Source organism: Elephantulus edwardii, unplaced genomic scaffold, assembly GCF_000299155.1.
Source record: "Elephantulus edwardii isolate Elephantulus edwardi_28Jun2011 unplaced genomic scaffold, EleEdw1.0 scaffold00126, whole genome shotgun sequence".
Classification (NCBI taxonomy): Eukaryota; Metazoa; Chordata; class Mammalia; order Macroscelidea; family Macroscelididae; genus Elephantulus; species Elephantulus edwardii.
The window spans coordinates 1,139,061-1,146,133 of NW_006399876.1; positions in this window are offsets into that span (position 1 = coordinate 1,139,061).

Consider the following 7,073-nt stretch of genomic DNA (forward strand, 5'->3'; position numbering starts at 1 on the left):
GGCAGTTCTCTGCTGATGTGCTGTTCTAATCGTTTTTGGATAATCTTCAGTAGAATCTTGCTTGCATGTGAAATCAATGACACTGTTCTGTGGTTTCCACACTCAGTTGGGTCACCTTTCTTTGGAATGGGAACAAAGGATAGTCTTCTTAATAAACGATGATGCCTTGTGCTTATGGAAGCTTTCCTGGAGCCAGCTCCCTCCTCACCCACAGACATCCTTCAACGGAGCAGCTATCTTCTCAAAACTTACCATCAATCAAGGCCAAGGTCAAACCCTGGGTGCAAATGGTTAATGCCCTTAGCTGCTCCCTGAAAGTTAAGGTTCAAGTCTATCAGAGATGCCTGGCTATCTGTTTCTTAAAGAAGAAAGAAAAGCCTGACTGTCGACGTCTGGAAACGCAGCAGCTGTACCTTTGAGGAAACAGTCCTGCTCTGACGCACTGGGACCTCCAACTCACCACTGAACCCCCTCTTCCTGTGTGACCCTACCATGAGGACATGCAGTACTCCCACAGGGACAGAAGGGGGAGCCAGATACCCTAGTGACCAGTGCAGGTGTCTCCTGTCGAACTCTTTACCTGGTTCGACCTCCTTCCTTTACCTGGACAAGAATTTAACTGTGTGGGAGACAATGGAAGATCGACTGTGGACAAAATCCTCTGACTTTAGCCTAGTTATGTCCTGCTCAAAAGAATCCTGATTAGAACACGTGATTGGGAGCAAAGATAGATTTTACTGGAAAGGATAAATCCCATATGCAAATCACATCAGCCCTCTGGAAGCGAACGGAACGGCGGCGGAGAAAGGCAATTGGCCACGTGAGGCGTGAGTTGACACAGCTGGCTGGCTCGGCTTTTTGATGTAGTTCTGGGATTGAGGCCTGGCCAGTGGGTGATGCTGGGGGCCCCGTCCCGTTACTCCCTGATGTGGCTCATGCTGACGTGGGGGCTGTCTGGTCCATTATTTCTGACTTTACTCCTGTTCCTAAAGCACTAGTTAGGCTGCTTGGGGGAGGGCAGCCTTTCCACGCAGGGCAGGGCCGAGGCAGTGTCCAGCGCTGTTCCTGGTTCGAGGACTCTCACAGTTTGCCGGACATGAGCCTCTGTCTCCCTTACTCGGCAGTCTTTGTCTCAGCATCCCCTCCACCCACCTCTCCTCAGTCTGACTTTGCCTCATTCTGGACCATAACACCTGGGCTGGTTAAAGCCCCAATCCCCTGCCCTAGAGTGGACTCTGACTGGGGCAACCCTTCAGGGCAGTGCTGCCTTCCTGCTACCAATCTTTAAGCAACAGACTGCCTCAGTCTCTTCAGTGAGCAGCTGGTGGGCTTGAACTGCTGACCTTTGGATTAGCAGCCCAACTCTTAACCCTTAAACCCTATCATTACCCTAGTTAATGCGGAAGTGCAACTGGAGAAAGAAAGAGGGTTGTCCTGACCTTTAAAGCGAGGGAAAATCTGCTCCAGCGGAGAAGGGTGGGCAGTCTCCTCTGCTCAATTAACTGCCTCTGAAAATCTGCCAGAGGGTCAGCTATGGGATGGTTCCGACCCTACAGTGCTCAACAACACTGACCAGAGGAGCCAGTGTGGATACATCAGGGGTGTCTGATGTCAGCAAGCACGGCAAGCAAGCAGGGATGCAATGGCTGGACTTCGGACTCCGGGTTAAGCTGGGAACGAGGACCTCGGCCTCCCTGCTTGCAGTCTAAGGAATGGTGCAGGCTGTTGCCTGAGCAACGAAACAAGAGGAGGAAACAACACATGTCAGGACAAGAGAGAGACAGAGAACTTTCCTCATTTGGAAACAATAGATTATCAGGAAAGTCACTGGAATGTATGAATCTGTTGTTTGAACAAACAAATCTATCTAGGAGGAAATGCAGCCAGAATGCTCCTTGGAGGCAAGGATGGTGAGGTTTTTCAGCTAAGATGTAGTCATTTTACTGGGAGGGGCCGGCTCCTGGAGAAAGACATCACATTTGGTAAAGTGAGGGTCATGGAGAAAGAGGACAACCCTCAACTAGATAGGATGGCATGAGAACAAACAGGTTTATCTTGGAGAAGTTGAAACCAGGCTGCTTCTTGGAGGGAAGGATTTCGAAGCTCCGTCTCACATACTTTGGACATGTGTCCAGGAGGGACCAGTCCTTGGAGAAGGACATCATGCTTGCAAAGGTGGAGGGACAGCGTAGGCGAGGAAGACCCCAGATGAGATGGACTGACACAGTAACTGGGGTTATGGGGTAGGTGTGTCAGAGACAGTAAGGCTGGCTCAGGACGGGGCAGAGTTCAGAGCTCTTGGACACAGGGTCCCTGTGAGTCACAGGAGACTCAAGACATGTAACAACAGTAACAATAAAGGCAGAGATGATTTGACTGAATATAGGCACATGTTTACGATGGTAAGATCTGATTTCAGAAAAAAATCATTCTTTGCAAAATAGTTCTGTGAATCCAACAAAATGCTTTCACACTCCCAGCAGGACTTTCCTTAGGGTTTGCAGGAAGCTCTGTGTCCACAGAGGACACCCGGCAAAACCATAAAGGAGGAAGTGGGGCTTATCTCCGCAGACTTCACACTCTCAAGGAAGTACGACCCTGCCCATGCTCAGTGGCAGAATTCTCACCTTCCACACAGGAGTTGTTAGGTGCTCTCCGGTCATCTCTGACTCATAGTCACCCTGTGAACAACTGCTATGAACCTTGCCTTATCCTGAGCTAACTTCAGCATCTCTGACGCATCTGACCTTATTGACATGGTCACCGAGTTACGAGAGTCTTCCTTTCCTGTGCTGACCCTCCATCCTCCAAGAATAATGTCCTTCTCTAAGGACTGGCTCCTCTTGACTTCATGCCTTGAAGTATGTGAGACAGAGCCTCAGAATCTTTGCCTACAAGGAGCAGCCTGGTTTCACTCTCTCCAGGATGTTGTCTAACTCTCAGATGCATAACAAGCAATTGAGAAGACCATGGTTTGGATCAAGTGTGCCTTCATCTTTAGACAGTTTCTCTTTAGGACCCTGGAGAGATCCTTGACGGCAGCTTCAATTCCTAGTCAACCGACCTCATGCACAGTGACCATCCACATGTCAGTGGAAGCTTGCATGCTTCTAGGAGAGACAACAGATTTCAGCAGGTTCTAGACTAAGACTAGGAAGGAAGACCTGGCAATCTGTTTACGAAAACCAGACAATGAAACCGGTATAAAGCACGCTGATGATCTGCCGTGCGCCATGGTGAGTGGGGTCACTGTGAATCTGAGGTGAGTGGGTGGCAGCCACCCACAGCAGCACATCACGGCACAGGGACAGGCGGGGAGAGATGCAGCAGACCAGGCACTTGTCCTGATGACTTGAGTCCACTGGCGCACCGCACCCATGGGAAAGAGCAGGCCACTCAATAAATGGTGCTTGGACAATGGTTCTTTGTGTGGAAAGACTGAAAGTCCAGCTCTTCCTCCCACCACAAACAGAACAAAGTGCCAGGTGGATTAGATGACTCAATGGGACAAGCTCAAACTGCATCTTTAGAGGAAAAGCACATCTTTATGACCTCAGGGTGGGAAAGGGCTTCTTAACTAAGTCACTAAAATCACAAGCCATAAAGGAAAGGAGTAAGACTGTAGTTACATCAACACAGAAAGATTTCCTTAGGATAAAAGACCCTCGAACTCAATAAGGAGTAGGGAGTAGGGAGCTCTGGTGGCCTAGTGGTAAGAAGCTGCTTTGTCAACCTGAAGGCGCGTAGTTCAAATCCACCAGCTCCTCCTGTGTGATTTACCTCCTGGAAGGGCGGTACACAGCAAACATATAAACCAACAAGTGCAGAAGCGGAAGAGGATGGCTTCAGGCTGACTGACTTGTGATGATTGCCTGTGTGCCTGGGCATCTCAGAGTTTTCAAGGAGGAATTTTCCGAAGATCTTTAGGCTTCTTTTTGAGTCACCTCTGTCTGGGCTCGAACTACCAGACTTTGGGCTAAAAGCCAAACACTTAAAAGCACCACCCACAGTTGGGAAGAAGATCATTTTAATGCAAAGATCAGTACCTAGACTATATAAAGAAGTACAGGGAAGTAACTCAAATGCACACCAATGGAAAAAAAGGCTGCTAATTTGGGTGTATTAATTCAGTGGAGTAAAAGAGAATGTTTAAAAATTAAACTAGAGGGCGCCCCTGCCCACAGCAGAGCTGGTGGGAGGGCAGAGCTGGCCCCTGGGGCTGCTGCGGGGGGGTGGGGGTGGGGGTGTGTGCCCAGGCTGGTGGGCAGCCATGGACGCCCTTGTCCAGCCTGACGGACAGACTCAGTGAGCCAGCCACCCACCAGCACTTCCTGCCCAGGGAGTCTCTCACCAAGAGCCCACCATGTCCGTCCTGGACCACAGCCCCACCACAGGTGTGGTTCCAGTCACTGTCATCCTTATCACCATTGCTGCTCTAGGGGCCTTGATCCTGGGCTGCTGGTGCGAACTTCGGCTCCAGCCCATCAGCTAGTCGGAGGATGAAGAGAGCATCCTGGTGATGGTGAAACAAGAAACCCTTCCTGCTGGTGCAGGACTTGGCCAAGGGACCATGTGTGGAGCACAAGGCCAAGCAGACCCCCAGTGGCCCGGAAGTCCACGGCTGAGAGGGGATTGGAGAGCTCCTGGTCCTGTGTGCAGCCAGCCAGGCGACAGGTGGGGCAGGACCACAGCCGCGTTGCTGTCCGAGAGGGAGGGTTGACACCGCTGGCCTGGCCCCGGGCAGGCTACATCATCACATGCACTGACGTCTGGGGCTCCCGGCCCAAGCTGGGACCCGCTGGCCCTGGGCCTCCCCTCAGCCTCCCAGTGGGCTGCCCACTGACAACGTGGGCCTCACGGCCCTGGGGCACTTTTGTTACCTGAGTGTTTAGCTGAGCCTGTGTTTTGATGGCTTGACTACTGTGACTGGAGAAGTAACCTGTGGTCTGTAAACAGGCCCCAGGAGCGCTGGCACCTTTTTGCTGACTTTATTTTTAATTTCACCAGGAGCACATGGAACTGGTTTGACCGAGACCATACTGATGATGACAGAGGAGAGACAATGGAGGACTTGGACTTGAGAGGCCAGGCTCACGTGGCAGGGTCTTTGTGCGTATATGCGTGTACAGACATCCCTGTAAAGGAACGAGCTGTCAGTGTCAGGTCTTGTGACTGCTCAGCTGGGGCGCCTTGGGGATCTTGGCTGCGTTCGCTGTGGGTGGAAGCAGCATGCTGTCTTCTTTCTCTAGGTAGATCCGGTTGTTAAATACCAGCTCCTGTTGAGAGTGGGAGTATTGTGAGGAAACCAGCAACCGCTGTGTCAGGGCGTGAGTCCCGAGGGCTCTTGTGTGTGTGCGTGTGTGTGTGTGTCCCAGTGGCAGAGCATTTCTCGCCCCTTCGGTTTCAGCATGCTGGGTCCCTGTGCCCATCCCTCCCCACTGACCTGCTTAGTGCAGGCCTGACTGTAATTGCTCTGTCCGCGTAGACACCCCCAGTGGCCCTGGCAGAACCCTCTCATCTGCAATCCCAAGTGGCACAGGAGAAACCAAATGTGGGCTTGGGGTTTTATACTTAGTATTCCCTTCACTGGAAGGGGAGGGAGAGGGCCATGCCATGGTTTTTACTTTTGTCCCCCACCCCGTGACCTTTTCACACGTACCCACCGTCACCTCAGATTACTGTCCACCTACTGGGTAGTGAATTCCACTTTGTGGTTCACTGAACGATGAGGCCAAACCATGAGTGCCCATTGCAAACCACTTCTTGTGAGCACAGAGGGGCTCCCTGGCCTCCAGTCACTCTGGCTTGGGACAGGGGACACGGGGTGAAGAGCAGGTGGCTCAGTCAAGCCAGCCCCTCTGCAGCTTGCGCCTCTGGGGGTCCCCTGTCCACATCAGGGAGTATGCTTACATTTAGAATCATACCATAAGCAACCTCTAAACCATCGCTTTCCACTTGTGACTTGTGTCAGCAGCCCCAGCGAGGGACAGGCATGGTGGTCCTGCTTCCTCGAGGAGCTCTGGGGCCACTCTCAAGCAGCGTGCTTCCCAGGCTGAGCCCACAAAGCCCTGGGGCATCTGCCCCAGCTTCGTCCCCCCAGTTCTAGAAAGCATTGGGACCTGATCAACTTCTCCGACGCCTGAGGGGAGCTGTAGGAAAGGCCTCAGCAGTGCCCACTTACCAGGGTCGGACATTCATAGCTCCAGGGAAGCGAAGGGCTGGCTAATTAAGCAGTGGGATTAAGGTAGCCCAGTAAAGTGACGCTGGAAGTTGGAACTTGTGTAAGGGAGAAAACCGTCAGAGAAGGAAGCTTACTGGGTGGTTTAGGATGTTGTTTCAGATACGACTGAGTCGACTATGACTCTTAGTGACCCTGCAAACAAGATCTGAACCATGCCCTGCCCTGTGCCATCCTCAGTATCCGATACACACTGTTAGTCACTGTGTTCATCCGCGGCGTTTATGGTAGGATTCTAGACAGTGATAGGAAGTGGGCGGGAAGAGGCAGAGGACGAGGACCGTCTCACTGAGTTCCTGTTTTCACAGGCTTCCCTGGTGAACCACTCCTGGCGGCTGCTGGGGGATCTGAGAGGGTCAGGACTTCCTTACAGGAGTGAGGCCTCTTAGTTGGGAAAGCCCAGTGGTGGTGAGGGACACAGAGGTCTTCAGAGGCCCTGCAGGCTGCCCCCATGATGGGGAGAAGGGAGAAGGGACAGTGCTGAAGCAGCACCTTGTAGGGCAAGTTGAGGGCAGTGATGTGGGTCCCACTGCCCTGGTGCTGGAGCGGTGGAGGCCTCACCAGGGACTGGTGTTTCCTCAGCCTTGGAGATTGGTGCCTTCGGCTGCCCACTGTGTGGTTTCCAGCCTCACTCTGAGCTCTGGACCTGCCAGTGAAGTTTTCTTGTTCAATGCATTGAACTTGTTCTTGGCAGTTTTGGATTTTGGGGTTGACCTAGCCCATGTGGGCGGCAGGGATGATTTCTCAGTGGTGTGAACCCACCAGGGGTGCCAGCTGGCAGGCAGGGGTCCTTGGGAGGAAGGTGAAGATGCCCATTGAGCTGGTAAACCAGCCC